The sequence below is a fragment of the Aythya ferina genome, assembly GCF_964211825.1.
Source record: "Aythya ferina genome assembly, chromosome: Z".
Taxonomy (NCBI): Eukaryota; Metazoa; Chordata; class Aves; order Anseriformes; family Anatidae; genus Aythya; species Aythya ferina.
This window is the reverse complement of record NC_140299.1, coordinates 69,215,726-69,229,313: the sequence shown is the minus strand read 5'-3', so window position 1 is coordinate 69,229,313 and position 13,588 is coordinate 69,215,726. Positions and strand designations below refer to the sequence as shown.

Sequence of the window (13,588 nt, the reverse complement as noted above, 5' to 3'; positions counted from 1 at the left end):
ATGTCACCCGCTAAACCCGCACTAAACTATAATGCTGCATAAGGCAGTATTTCATTAGCAAGGGACTCATTAGCATATCCTGACTGCTTTAATTATGGAGTACTGTAAGGGCTGACAAATGCTGTTGCTGTGCCGGGCAGAGCCCTCCAGTGGTGAGAGGGAACATGAGGCACCCGTGCTAAACACACAAAGGATGGCTGGGCGTCCATCCATGCTGCTCGCTTGGACTGTGACCAAGGCCAGAAGTCCCGAAGCCCCGGTTAATGCTGAAAGGCAAACAAAGCTGACTCTGCCCTCCTCGCTGCAAGTAGGCTTAGGTGGAGTTGCCAGGAAGGAAGCTCCTCGCACGGGTGGCTGGCCACAACGAGGGTCTCGCCACTCGTATCTGCCCGGCGTGGGGCACTTCCCACCCGCTCACAGCAAGGGCCTGATACCAGCACCAGGCTGCCAGCACAAGAGCTTGTGAAATCTGCTGTAGTCAGCCCCTCTCAGACAGGCTTGTCCCGTGCTGTTTGTTTAGGCTTGGTGCACAATTTGCTGGATGAGCCATGGAAAACAGAACAGTGTGAGAAATTGCCTGCCTTTGCCAATGAAAGCTGTTCTTCACTGTCTCTGTCCCCAGAGTGCTTAAGAAAGTAATCCAATAGCATAAAGTTGAAGAAATACTGAGCGAGGCGCAGGGTGAATGTTTTGCATGCTGCTGTGTCCTCTCAGCTATCCCAGCTCTTTTGTCGTAGCTGCTGTTATGGAGGTGTGGGGATTACTGTGGAGAGCTATCAGCTAACCATGCCAGGCATGTTTGTTTTCAGTGACAGGTGAATGTATATCTGCTTAAAGTTGTTTTGAAAACAGCCCTGGTCGAGGCTGTAACAAAGCAAAGCCAGTTGTCTGTCAGTAGTTCAGCCACGCTGAATTACATCAGGCTGTAAAATCCAAACATGGCAGCTATTTTTGTGCTGGCAGCACGCAGAAGTCTGACTCAATTCTGTAGGTGAATTCAGCTGGAATGGCTGATGCTTTCCTGCCCTCCCTCCCTCGTGCGTTACTGCCCCAGAGCAGAAAAAGACGGACAGACAGACAGACAGACAGGCCACCTAATCCCTAGCTGCCACAGCCCTCCGGCCGACGTCTTTCTGAAAGGTGAGGCCAGCACAGGAGCGTGCTATCAGGCTGGGTGGTGGTGGTGGTGTGTCCGCCATCTGGCCTGCCTTCCGCGGTGGCAGCAGACAGGGATGGACACTGCAGCTAAACCTCTCTGCGAGGCGGGTCACAGCTCTCAGCAAACTTCGTCTGGCAAGAGGTCCCCGTGCACCTCGGGCTGTGCGGGCTCCCTGACACAGGCTTTGTGGCGAGACGCCACTGCAGCCAGCCTGATCTCAAGCTGGCAGCGGGGCTGCACTGAGAGAGGATCGTCTGGAGACCTCCAGAAGTCCTTGCAGGCAGCAGGCGCTGGCTGCCAGCTCTTGCAGTGTGTTACTTGAGAAAAGAAAATATCCAGAATTTATCGTCTGGCTTGAGAGACAGATGCGAAAGGAGGTAAACAGTCTTGCTGCAGTCAGGCAGTGCAAATGACTCCCAGTAAAACTGGGAGTTGAACCCCCAGACATTGTCAGCCCCAGAATGGTTCTTTCAAGTGAAAGCTGAGCATGTGACATGGAGTCAGAAATATTACAGCGAGAACTTTACCTCTACTCTTGGCAGAAGGTTTGAAAAAATAACATGCAGATCCTTCCTGATTCAAAAGTAGCCAGCTTTCCTCAGCAAATAAGAGCTCAGTCACAGTTTGTCTGCAAACAATGTCTTTGACAAACACTGCCATTTCTTGGAAGTTGTGTAAGCTGGGGGACTTGGTGGCGGTACCGTGCTCTGTGCAGCCCTCTGCGGCACTCCTCCTGCTCTCACTTCCCTGGGAGACCAGCTTGAGGGACGAGCCAGCAGTGAGCTGTGCCTTTGGCTGGTCCCAGCCTGCTCTGATGGCTGGGGAGCAGGAGGGCCTCGCTTTCCCTGCAGCCCTGGTTTTGTGAGCCTGCGAGCTGCAGGGCTTGGTTCCCTACGGCCGAGAGCAGTGCTGTAGCATCAGAGGGCCGCATGAACTTGCTGCGACAATGATGTCCTTTCTCTGCTTTCCAAGTTACGATCTGGTGGGGGTTTTGCTTTTCTCAGCTTTCAGACCACAGGGCCGGAAATGAGTCCTTCCGCCAAAGTGCACTTACTGTGGTCTCAAAATAAGATGCACCCTGCTGAGGCCAGTGTCTTGAGAGTGACTGTGCAGGAGGGACGGGCTGTGTCATTTCTGGCTCTCTGTTCTTGAGAATATTTTTAATGGGTCCAAAAAAAGAAAACCCTGAGACCTGCATCTTGCAGGGAGAGGCTTGTGACTCGAAACTGGCATGCGGTCCTAAGCGCTCATTAAATTTGTATAGAAACAAGCTTTGCTTCTCACGGCTAGAGAGGCAAGCTGCAGGCCAGGCTGCGTGAGGGGTGCGTGGCCAGCAGCTCAGGGGGACGGTGTTATCCCCTCTGCTGGGCATCGGGGAGGGCTCTGTCTGAACTTTGGTGACACTGTGGGGAGGATTTGTAGTTCAGGCCTGTCTCTGAGAGTGAGCCAATGAAACATAGCTTGGACTAATTAGGCTGTAGGGCTCAGGAACTCGGTTCCAGTTGCCTGGCCTCTGTTTTGACCCCTCTTTTCTTTGAAGTTCACGGAGAAGAGGGGAAAGGAAATGAGAGCAGAGGCCCTGCTTTTCCTGTAAAATGCCTCATTCCTTATAAAATCGCTTGGCAGAAATCTCTTTCAGCTGGAAGAGCTGAATGCTTTAGTACATGCCTGCAGTCATTTTCCTCTCTCGTCAGGTTCCTCTGCCTGCTCAGTCACTGCTCTGCATCAATAAAATCCTGAATGCACAAGCAGAAATAGCACTTGAAGAGGCAGCAGAGAAAACCTCCGAAAGAGTCTTAAGGGGCTGTGAGTTGCAGCAGTCATATTAATTCCCCAGCTGCCTGGGAAGGAGATCGTGTCCAGTCCTTGCTCCACAGCACTGCATGGTGCGAGGAGGCCAGCTCCAGCTCAGCCCTGGGATCTCCGACCTTTCTTCCAGACAAGCCTGCTGGGACACACAGCTCTGCCAGGCCATGCAGGAACAACACCCAGCACCGGAGAGCAGGCCAGGAGGGGTGAAGGAGGCACGTAGTGTCTCGGATCTGCCCCAGGCATTTGGGATGTCTCAGACTGGAGCACAGCCGAGATCTCCAAAGGGAGGCAACTGCATTCCCTCCCTCCGTAACACGGGGCTGTGGAGAGGCCTCGCTAGGGAGGCACCTCCAAAGCTCTGCAGTCCAACTCCCAGCTCCCAGCCCAGGTCCAGCTGGCAATTCCCCTTTCTGCAGCATCTACCTGCTTCCCCCAGCGTGTCCTCTTCTCGTGCACCTCTGAGCAGAGCCTGCACTGGTTTATGGGGATATGTTGCCCCAGGGACAGGCCTTTGCATTTGCCTCTCCTTCTGGCAGAGTTTCTTCTGGCCCATTCCTCCAGCCTGCCAAGGTAACGCTGAGTGGCCACTCCTGCAGTTAGACATTAACTGCAAATGTTTTTATTTTATTTTATTTTATTTTATTTTATTTTATTTTATTTTATTTTATTTTATTTTATTTTATTTTATTTTATTTTATTTTATTTTATTTTATTTTACTTTATTCACATTTTCTTGTGATGGGACCCACCTTCCCGACAGGCAGCTGTGCAGAGTGCCAGCGCTCTGCGGATGGGGGAGGTTGTTGGAGGTGTCCCAAGAGCTGCCCAGCATTGCCCCCACACTTTCCAGACATCCCAGGAGAGCCGTGGGAACTGCTGCTTCCCTGGAAGGTGGCTTTCCTGTGCAAGCCTGGTCAGAGCTGGAGCCACTCTTACTTCTCCTTTTGAGAGGTGAAAGGACAACCCAAGTGCGGTCAGAGATTTTCTGCACCTCCGTTAGCTCATGGGCCACCTGCAGCCTTTGAGCTGGAGGTTTCACATCCTCTTTCAGACCAAATCTAGCCACATGCTGTAGGGACAGGGCCCGGATCTCACTGCGATGGGGCCTGGGCTCTGGTTCACGTGAATGTTGGGTGCTGGCACCCCTGGCTTGCCTGGAGCTTGTGGCGTGTGCTGATGCACTTGTTTTCTCCCAAAGCCCTGCCTTGCTCCCACCAGGAGGAATGTTTCCTCACGAGAAACGTGTCTGCAGGAGCTACCTGTGCAATTGTTCACCAGTGCAGGGCCCTGGGGCGCACGAAACCAGCCGTCTCGGGCACCCCTGCACAATTTTCTTTAGCTGCCTGCTTTCTAAAGTCGTAAATGATTTGTGGCGTAGGGACAGCCAGGCGCTTCTCTGGGTGCATACAGGGCAGGGGAGGCCGTCTAAAAGCAGGACGTGGCACCGTGTGCTGCTGGAGGGGAAGGCTACACCGCAGCTTCAGGTCCAAAGCCGGCCCTCGCAGCCAGCCTGAGTGACTTTAACATCTGACTCACGTCAAAACCACTTCAGGGTTAGAAGTGAAATCAGAAATCGGGCTGAAGGGGCTGTTGTTCGCAGGCAGCGTTAGATTTGACGTGTGTGTTTCGCTTTTAAGGGCTGCATGCAGTGAGAAGGTTAATTTCTGTGTAACTGGAGACTAATAATGAACAACGACACTCTTTGGGGGACGTGGAGTGGGGTTGATCATCTTGCAGCCCGTTGTGCATTTCCAAGTCGTGATCTTGGGATGTTTTTACGGACAGGGCAAGGCAGGGTGACGTGAAAGGTAGCCGAGGAGGGGCACGGGTGCGTGGGCAGGTGGCAGCCTTCCTCCGCCTCACCCTGGTCGTGGGTCTGGTGTCAGTGCTACGAAGAAAGGAGTCCTGCTGGAGAGCTGGGAGGCTGTCAAAGTGATCCTTTCTGTGAGCAGGGTTTGGAGACAGGCACCACCAGAGGTCCCTTTCAACCTGAGTTTCCCTGCGATGCTGCAGGTGTGCTTGGCTTTTGTTCTCGTTTCTCTAAACGAGATCTCAGTGGAGATTTTCCCGAAGCCGTGAGGAAGCACTGCGTTGGCCATCTTCTTTTCTTCGTCCTAGGGATCTCCGGACGTCGGGTGTCAAGGATTTTGAAGCTCGTGGCGTGCTGTTCCCCGTGGTACCTGGGTCTCTGCCTCAGCTGCCCCGAGGGGGGCTGTTCCTCTGCTGGCCAGTCGCGAGGAGCACCCTGCGGGTGGCCGTGTCCTTCAGCTGTCCTTCTTGAGCCACCAGCCCGTGAGACAGTGCTCTTCAGCAGGCCGGTTGGTGCTGCTGGTATCCCAAGAATTGCCTGGGCGTGTGCTCAGCATCCGCCTGTGGTGACCCTTTGTCACCTGTGGACTCTAAGTGCTGCCTTGGCTCGCGCTGACAGGGCAGGTCGCCCACCACGGCCAGGCTCTCAGCCTCTCAACCACCACGAGCTGCTCGGGGTGGTTGGCCAGGCCTTGGGTCACGGCTCCACCCCAGGGGCTCGGCCAAGGGTCTGGGGATGGTTCCTGAGACCCACTGCTGGCTTTAAAGAAGCATTTTGTGCCCCTGGTGTGATGTGTGTGCTGAGGAGAGCCTGCCCGCGCTGCCAGCCCCACTGGGCCACGTGGGCTCCACCCCACCACCCCTCTCACAAACCCTGCCCAGGGCTCAAGGAATGCATCCAGTGATGGCATTCATCAGTCAGAGGCCGGGAGGAATGGCTATGGTAAGTATTTCACAAAGAATTAGCCCTGTTGCTTCTCCATTGCTGACCCAGATCGCCAGCAGCGTCGTGTCTCAGGGACACCCCTGCTGTGTGAAGTGCTACTCCTCAGTCAACTTATTATTGGTAAGCATCACAAGGGATTTACAGGCAAAAAAAAAATAATCTGACTCCCGTTGACTCCTGTGTTGTGGATTGAGCCTGAATATTTTTGTTTTTTATTGCTTTCAGTAAAATCTTTCCTTTGCCAGGGAACCTGAGGGGCACGGTGCAGACAGCACCGCCTCTCCTGCTCCCTCTGAGGACCCCCGCCCCCAGCACATGCGAAGGGCCAGCGTCAGGCAGCACAGCCTGCTCCTTTCTCAGCCGAAATGGGAGCCTCTTGGCATCATCTGCTCTCTGCCAGCTTGCTTTCATACTTTCCTTCCGCTGGGTGATGCTCTCCTGGAGGCCCGGGGTCCCTGGCCACGCCGTGTGCCCTCTGTGCCGGCCGTGCTGGTGGCTGTTTCCAGCCACGGTGCCGCGTTGGGACGGAGCAGCCCTGCTGCTGCTACAGCAGCCCGCGGGCTTACACGTTAGCAGAAGTCACTCATCTCCCCTGAAGGAGGATCTCTGCCCTTATTTTGTGCTGTCGCCCCAGCAATGCTAAAACTCTGACAGCAGGGGTTAGAAATTTGATTTGTTAGGACATTGCAATGCCATTATGTCTGGTGCTTTTTCGGTTTCCTGGATGTTACTTGAAACAGGATAATCACTTACTCATGTGCAACCAGCGACCACATGGAAGCTGCTCACAAAAGAAGCCACAGCCTTTGCTAACAAAGGAACCCCTTTCTGTTTTTGTTTTTCCAGCCCAAAATCCCAAAACAAATTAATTACATTTCTCCCTGTGTTCTGGTTTTTGCATTTGCTCTCCGTTATGAGCAGCCTGGTGGGGGGATGGAAGATAGGAGACCCTGGTCTTAGAACAAGGACCTTGGCCTGATTTCTTTCCCATAGGTACTTGTTCCTCATCCAGAAATGTTACAATGGGGAAGATTTTTCTTCTTTGGTCTCCTTTGTGTAGCGCATTCACATGACCATAGATGGAATACTTTGGAGAAGATATAAGAGAAGGATTTCAGCTTAATCAGGTCCAGGCACAGATTTTGGACCAGCAGCTAAAGCAGCGGAGCATCGGCAACATCTGTCTCCTCTCTGCTCGAAGAGCCAAGAGGACTCAAGAGCTATCCAGGCATTTTATGACTAAAAGATCCACTTATTCGAGAGCCGCCTCTGCTTTTCTCCTCTTTCATTTTCCTCTTCTTCTCCCAAACACAGATCAGCAACCTTTATTAGCACCAGGTCTGAAAATTGTTTCTGTCTTTGAATGTGAACACAGATGTGTGTTTGTTTTCAGGGATTTCAGTCAACCAGGGGTTTGCAGTCAGCATGAGGAATGACTTACATCCAGCCTCTGCATCTGCTTGCGCAGAGCTCGGGGAGCCTGAGGTGAACTGAGCCAGGACTCCCAGAAAACAGAGCCCAAAACAGGGGCGGGACAGGTGGGAATCCTCCCCCCCCCCCCCATGTCAGAAACACCAAGGTTTTCAGGTGATGCTTTTGAGGAAGAGGGATAGAAACATGTGGCCCTCTTCCACACCCCGAGGGGCAGGCTTGCCCGGTCCATTGTTAGCCTTGCTCCAAAGCAGCCATTATTTATGCAATAAATAATTTTGGGGAGGAAGGAAGCTCTGATGAGTCAGAGCTCAGCTGGAGGACAGGAGACGTGGCAGGGAGAAATGCTGGTGCTGTGCCTGGTGGCTGAGAGGGTCCGGAGGGTGGCTGTAGGGGCTGGGTTCCTGTCCCCAGGTGGGTCGAGGTGGGCCCGTGGTGGGGTGCGGAGGGGCATGGTGAGGCTCCTGCTTGGGGTGGGCACCCAGAAACTTGGCTTGCCCTCTCCAGCCCCTTCTCCTCCGTGGCCACGTCCCCACGCAGCGACATGTAATGCCACCTGGCATCAGCTGGAGCCTCTCGTTTCTCAAGGGAACACCGCCAGGGTGAACCAACGCCCCTCTGGAGGCCCTCTGCCCTGGTAGGTTTGCCCTGAGAGGTGACCAAGGGGTTGTCCTTGCTGGGACGTGCCCTGCGTCTCGGTGGAAGGGCGCAGGTGACTCACTGCCTGTGGTCACCACCGTGCTCCAGAAGAAAGGAATGACTCAGCTGGGCAAGTCACAGGCCCAGGGGGACCTGCCACAGGGTGAGTCCTTCGGATGTTCGGTGAGGGCGAGACAACCAGCTGGCAATACCAGCAGGGAGTGGGGGGAGCAGGGAGCCCTGGAGGCCCCTAACACACCCCCTGCTCTATGCACGCTAACCCCAGCCCCAGATCCGGCTGCCCTGGAGCAGAACCAATGTCCTCCAACAGAGAACAACGTCCTCCTGAAGGTCAGATCTGCCTTGTTCTCCCAGATGCTGCTCTCCCACCCTGCAGGGCCCTCATGGGGGGTGGCAGTGGGTACAGGGCCCCCACCTTGCAGACAGCACTGCCAGGGCGGGTCTCTCCCTGCAGCACCGCTGCGGGACCGAGCACCGCTTCCCACCGAAGGGCTTGGACTCCTGCGGCTGCTTTTTTTTTTTTTTTTTTTTTTTTTTTTCCCTTTTTCTGGGCCTGGCAGTGCAGGGTTTGCAGAAGTGAGCGTGCGACAGCATATTCCAGTGGTGATGACTGCAGTTTCCCCAGCAACCCGCAGGCGTGAGTCAGCAGCACCCTGCCACTGCGCTGCGCTGCGCGGGGAGCCTGCAGACCCCTCGGCTCTGCTGCCCGGGGTGGGGGGCACGCAGCAGGCCTGGGAGCAGGCAGCCTGCCTGCCCAAGAGGGAATCGAATCAGCTTTTATTTATTTATTATTATTATTATTTTTTGCCAGCTAAATGTGGGAATCCCTTTTTGCAAAATGGGGAGTGCCTGCAGGAAACCCACCTGGAGGACACGGTGGGGAGCTGCAGGCTGCTGGTAGCAGCAGGGGTGCAAGCCCTACCCGCTGCTTCTGCAGGGGATTGGGTGCTGTTCCTCCTTGTGCACAGGCAGGCAGAGAGGCTGTGCCCCTGCCTGGAGCAAGAAACGGCGCGGTGACACCGGCAGCACGAACTCTGTCAACCTCTCTGGCATTCAAAGCAGCCCGCAGCTTGGAAGAAAAGCCACACGTGCAGCAAAATGGGTTTCCTGCCGGAACGTTTCAGTTCACACAGGCTGTGTGAGCAGCTTCCAATCACCCACCTGGGCAGCAGGTCTCGGTGACGAACGACACTGCTGGGGTGCGGGGAAGTCCCCCGGCGTTTCTCTAAGCGCTCCGTTTCACCACCAGTAAGTGCTGTGTAAATACTGGTCTGCTTGGAACAGGAGCCTCCTTCGAGGGAGGTCCTGCTCCTCCTCAGGGCGCATCACAGGGCTGCTGTCAGGCTCCAGCCCAAGTGACCACAAGCCTGCCCTGCGTCCATCCTCCAAGGCATCACTGCCCGCCATCCCAAATGATGGCAGAGCCCGTGCTTGGGGCTTGCACGTCCCAGGGTCCTCTCCCCAGCACGACCACCACCCCCTGGCCTTGTCAGCCGCCCCGCCATATTTTTGCTAAAACTCCCTGTTTGCAGTGAAGCGAGGCAGATTTACTTCCTGGATGTTGCCCAAGAAATGTCTCAACTCGGGCTTCCTCTGCCCTAGGATTTCCCCGCTGTGCAGGGCATCGTTTCCTTCCACCACGCTCCGCCACCCCCCGGGTTTGCCTGGGCTCCTGCCACGTGCGACAGCCCCAGGGGGAAGACACCCAGAAATGTACCCTACAGACCTCCCCGGTGGGCTCCCCAGCCCCACAAGCTGCCATCGTGCTGGGGCTAGGAGCACAGCTGCTCAGTCCCGTGCCAAAAACCCTTTCCCCCGCCACGTCTGCTTCGGGTCAGGACGTTCCCTGCGTGCCTCGTTTGCAGCCGTCTCTCCGGGGCCGATGACACCGCGCAGCTGCCCGGGGGTGAAAGATGTGTGAGCAGGCAGCAGCCCCTTCCCCGCTCGGCTCTGGACACTCAATGTACATCATGTGCTTGGTGGCTGTGGGGCTGGGGCACAGGATGGCGATGTCCTTTTGTCCCTCAGCCACCCCAGCGGGCACCAGCCGTCGCCGGGACTCTGCCGTGCAGCACCAGGGCAAGCGCAACCTCTGACCCCATCCCGCACCAGCTCCCTCCCAGATTTCAAGCCCGAAACCGCTCAGGAGAGGAATTTCCAAAACAAATGTTGCTATTTGAGGAATGCGGAGGGGAGGTGGTGGTGGGGAGAATAATCACAACAGAGATAAGGGCTTGACAACTGCGCCCTGCAAGCTCCGGCTGTGGCTCCGGGCGGCCGGCTGGGGATGGGACGCAGCAGCCCTGCGGGGGGCTGTGGGGCAGATGTGGGGGCAGCAGCAGCACAGTGGGGCTGGGGTGGCTCCGTTCCCACTCCCCAGCTGCTCAGTGTGCCAGCTCCTCCTGCCGGGGGCCAGCCGGGGGGCTTCCCACCAGCCTCGTGTTTCACAGTCTCTCGGGCTTCTCCCCCAAAAGCCCCGCAGCTGTCCTGCCTTCCCCCCAGCCCAGAAGGCATTTTAGGGGCTTATCTGCCTTCCTCCCCACCCCGAGCTGCCAAGATCCCCCGTGTCCCCAGGGACCCGCTCTGTTCATCATCTCTCCGGCCACGTGGTGCGGCCCTGGCAGGCTGCAGAGGGCCTTGCGTAAATGTCCTGCTGGAAAACGTCCGAGGTGCTTATGGGGTCTGTTCCCTTCCTCCCAGGGAGAGGGGGAAAAAGCGGCTTAGCTCCGGGCTGGGAGTTCAGGAAGAACTGGTTTGGGAAAACCAGATGCCTGCCTGCTTCCACTTCCCAGGCTGGGGCTGCCTCACCTGAGGCCTGCGATGTGGCATCCAGACAGACACACACTGGGTGAGCACCCAGAAACGGGGGGGATGCCCTGAGCACGGAGATCTGGAAGATGAGATTAACAAGGACAGGCGTGAGTCCTTTGGGCTGAAACTATCTGCCCAGAGGACAAGATCCGTCCCAGCTCATGCCCGCCCTGCCCTGCTCAAACATCCTGCACGCCGGGTGTTTTACATGTATCTCACTGCCCGGCCAAGCTCCCTCGGCACACTCTGCCCTGGTAAAATGGGTGCCAGGGCTTAAAACAGCAAATTTTTAATTTTAGTTCACAGACAGTTTACAGACTGCCACAACACGGAGCTGCCAAAGTTACCTGCAAAGCTGCCGATAGCACATCCCCAGAGACATGCCCAGTGTCAGGCAAAAAAAAAAAAAAAAAAAAAAAGGAGCAAAGCAGGGATGTGGCTGCCTGAAGGACTGAGGGACACGGCTGAGCCGCCCCTTTTGCTGCAGCGTGCCCCCGAGCAGAAGTGCACAGAAGCAGGATCCCTCTGTTTGAGTGTCGTCACCCCCCTGCTCACATCTGGGGCTGCCTTATCCCCAGCAGCTGCCTCACAACCAGCTCGTGGTGCTACCCACGGGCACGCCTCGGCCTGCCAGCAGCCCCGCTCTGCGAGGCAGAGCTCACATCTGGCGTTGTTGGCCCCGGCTGCCTTTCTGTCATTTATTTGTTAAAGTTAATTTCATCAGGCTGCAGCGATTTATTCAGACCCGGAGCCTCCTGTAACAGAGAGCTATTATTTGCTCTGCCACCGCGTCTCTGCCATCTGCAAACTCCGCGTAGATTTTGTAACAGCCGCTTCCCGAAAGGTCACCAAGCTGCTTTTTAAGCTCTGTTTCTTTTGCATAAAGCATGGGTCTTACCAAAACATCAGGTGATAAATCAAAAATGCATTGAGGAAACCTGATTACGTAACTGAAACCCCGTTCCCTTTATTTGATCGAAGCAGTAATCCCATCCTGTTTTTTTTTTGTTTTTTTTTTGTTTTTTTTTTTGTTTGTTTTTTGTTTGTTTTTTTTTTTTTTTCTAAACGGAAGAAAAACTGAGAAAAACAAGTTTGTTTGGCCATACCATGCCTCACAGCTGACTTCGACAGAAGTTTTCAGCCTCTTTGTTGATCCTGCGTGCCAGACTGGCACCTGGATTAGTGGCCAGCTGTTCCATTGGCCTTACTTCTTTTATCTACGTGCTGGATGGAAATACACTGCCAGCTTTCTGGCTCTGCAAGGGGTTGCAGTAGAAATGTTGAGGCTGGTGTGGACGGAGTGTGGGTAGGGAGCACCTGCAGCAGCACGTGGCAGGAGCGGTGTGCTGCTCTCCTCTCTGGCTCACAGACCTTGTTGGGCTACAGATCTCTGGGATTGGGAGGACAAGGTCACTGGGGACAACGTGCTGGTGGAGCACATCCTGCCCCAGGGGTGACGATGGGACCCCAAACCTCCTTGGTGCTCCTCCCTGTGAGGACTCGTCACTGCTTTTCCTTAAGAGCCATCACTAAATCCCACAGAAAGGAGATCGGACAGAAATGCCATTTTTTGTTTTGTTTTGTTTCCCATTTGATTTTTTTTTTTTTCTATTCCAGTTGTGGTTTGGAAAAAAAAAAATAAATAAAAAAAAAAAATGGGGCATTTGATAGGTGGGGTGCTACTGCAGGGAGGACTTCCTGGCCCATCTCCGTTTTGCATGGGAGCCTGCCAATTTTATTTTATTTTATTTTATGTTTTTTTTTGACCAAGCCATTTCTCTCCCTCTCCAGAGAAGGGTGGAGGAAAAAAAAAAATAAAAAAAATTAAATCAATCAGCAAGCTCTTACTGCAGCATCCCGGTGCCAGCAGCCAGCACCTCTGTGCTGGAGGTAATGCTCCCAGGCGCGGGCTGTGTCCCTCTGCCGGCTCTGGGCGAGCTGGACCCCACCACGGAGAGCTTCACCGCTCCTCCCTGCACTTCTGGTGGCTGGGCAGGTGCTGAGAGTGGTGAACACGAAGCAGGGGTCTGGCTTGGTTGGCTTTGGGAAGCACGGGCAGGCTGCTTGCTGAAGCTGGCTGGCTGTCCTGGTGAAACACCGCAGTGACTGCAGTTAGGGACATCACTAAACACACCTCCTCAGGGGCAGTTTTCAAGCCTGTGAAGGGCAGGAAGGCAATAAGAGCCCCCTGAGTTTGGGATGAACCCCAGTCCCATGCTCTGCCCGCTTGGTTCCTTCACCGCAGGACCTAATCCTGGCTTCAGGAGTCATTCACCACTGGCTCCACGCTGGTCTTGTCTCCGTGCACTAACATCTGCCTCCCTGGTTGTGATACAGAGAGCGGCAGGCAGAAAAGGAAAACGGGCCCCAGGAGCAGGGCTGCTGCCTCAGCTCAGGCAGATAAAAGGAGGTCTTGTGTGGGTGCATCACCCGAAGGGCACAGACACCCTGCCAGCACGATGCAGGCAGATAAAAACAGATCCAGTGTCAGCCCCGCTGTGCTGAGACACAGAGCACGGGCAGGCAGCAAGCACATGCTCTTCAGTCCCCTTCCAAGGGGGTGAAAGGGGTCAGAAAACTTCAGCCAAGTCCTTTCCTGCCTTCTAACAACAGCCTCATGGTTTTTGTATGCTTGTTTGTTTGTTTGTTGGATTTATTTATTTATTTATTTATTTTCCCCCCATGGACTGGAGAACAGGAAGGTGCAGCGGGGTAAACAAGCGTGACACAAAGGATGAGATCTCTGGTTACCCATCCCTGTCCCTCCAGACAGGTGGAGCTGGAGGTGGAGAAGGAAGCTGTGCTGGAGCGAGCTAGCTCTCACAGCAGAAGGATAAAGGGATAAAGGGATCCTTTGCAGTCACATGCTGCTCTGGCCGGGGAGGCCTTGCAGCACCAGCAGGGAAAACGGTGAAATCCTGCTGAGGCTTCTCAGCTGCTTCCTTCACCGAGGGACAAGG

The 13,588-nt window shown here is 54.9% G+C and overlaps 1 long non-coding RNA gene across 1 annotated transcript; it reads left to right on the top strand.

The window, feature by feature from the left end:
- The first annotated feature begins 517 nt into the window (after positions 1 to 517).
- On the top strand, positions 518 to 6,984 carry LOC311427445. The gene is made up of 3 exons (XR_014687368.1): positions 518 to 563; positions 5,090 to 5,846; positions 6,720 to 6,984. It is a non-coding gene; the product is annotated as an uncharacterized lncRNA (long non-coding RNA).
- Positions 6,985 to 13,588: the final 6,604 nt, after the last annotated feature.